At 43.1% G+C, this 1,591-nt stretch overlaps 1 protein-coding gene across 1 annotated transcript in view; it reads left to right on the top strand.

The window, feature by feature from the left end:
* COL14A1 (collagen type XIV alpha 1 chain) overlaps positions 1-1,591 on the top strand; it is a 248,155-nt gene that overhangs the window by 15,715 nt on the left and 230,849 nt on the right. The gene's annotated exons all lie outside the window — the stretch shown is intronic.

Genomic DNA, 1,591 nt, shown 5'->3' with positions numbered 1-1,591 from the left:
GGGAAACAATATAATAATGCCCACCACAAGGAGTTGTGAGGATTGCAACTCAAAATGTGGTTGGTGGACCCGCAGCATCACTGTCACCTGAGAGCAGGTTAGACATGCAGAATTTCATCAGGTACCACCGCTGACCTACTGAAGCTCAGCGGGACCCTCAGGCGATTCATATGCACACTAAATTTGAGGAGCATTGGTGGTGAGGACAAAGGAGCTCTGGTGGCCCTGTGGTTAAAAGCATTGGACTGCTAACCAATAGTCAGTGGTTTGAACCCACCAGCTGCTCCACAGGAGAAAATTGAGGCAGTCTGCTTCCATAAAGATTTAAAGCCTTGGAAACCCTATGAGGCAGTTCTGCTCTGTCCTATAGGGTCGTGATGACTCAGAATTGACTTGGTGGCAGTGGGTGGGTAGTGGTGAGGACTAACTGAATGAATACTTGTAAAGCATTTAGAACAGTGACTGCCACATATTAAGTGTTCAGGAAATCTTACCTGTAACTATTATAAAGTTGCTTTCTAGCATCTCTCTCAGGTTCTGTTTCTTCTTCTCCAGTGATCCATTTTCACATAATACGTGGTAAGTATTTAGTAGTAGCATAAGGGAGTCCCTGGATTATGGATGCGATCCATTCCTAACTGTGTCTTTAAGTGTTTAAGTGGAATTTGTAGGTGAGTTGGAGAAGGTGCACACAGTTCATATTTAGCCTTGGTTTAATGTAAGAAAGTGCAGAGACTTTTTAATGATGTAAAAGCTGCACGTGCATCAAGTGAAGGTGACTGTGATGAAGAATATGTTACTCGTAGGGGTTGGTTCAGTTGTTTCAAAGTGAGGGCAAATTTACATAAAATTAAAGAGCAAATTAAAGTTGTCTGTTAAGTCAGACATTCATAGCCTGGGAACTGCCTGTATTTGTATATTATATATGTAATTACAAAAATGTAATAATTATTTCTTCTCTCTATTGGTGACAAAGATGGTTATACGAATCTGGGTTTTTTTCTGCTGTAGAACTTTTCCCAACTTATTGAATGAGGCCTCTCCTACTTCTTCCCCATAGTTACCTCTTCCCTGTGTCCTTCCCTCCCATGCACCCCTGCCACCTGAGCTGTCTGCTTATGTGTGTACACATCCCCTCTATTCTCCCATGATGGATCTCTCCAAGGAGTGTATCTACCTAATGTAAATGTTCAGCTCATATGCCTATCTTTTGTTTGGCTGGAACCCACAGGCATGGGTTCAAGTCCAGACCTGAAGGGCAGCTAGGGGCCGTAGTCTCAGGGGTTATACCAGGCTCTATTGGACCAGCAAAAGTGCCTCTCCCCTTTTTTTATGATTTTGAATTTTTTCCACATTGTTCTCCTTCTCTATCCAGGATCTCCTACATAGATTCTCCTGCGAGTGGTTGACAGTGGTAGCTGGGCACCATCTAGTTCTTCTGGTCTCATAGTCATATAGGCAGAGGATCACATGGTGTACCAGTCTGTTGAACTAGTTGTTTCCATGTGTCTTTGGTTTTCTTCATTCCTCTTTGCTCTGGATGAGGAGAGACCCATTGTTGCATCTAGATGACTGCTTGCAAACTTTTCAG

This window comes from Orycteropus afer, unplaced genomic scaffold (assembly GCF_000298275.1).
Source record: "Orycteropus afer afer isolate SDZICR_OR568_19922 unplaced genomic scaffold, OryAfe1.0 scaffold00173, whole genome shotgun sequence".
NCBI classification, from domain to species: Eukaryota; Metazoa; Chordata; class Mammalia; order Tubulidentata; family Orycteropodidae; genus Orycteropus; species Orycteropus afer.
The sequence above is the reverse complement of the archived record's forward strand: the minus strand, read 5'-3'. Positions and strand labels throughout refer to the sequence as shown.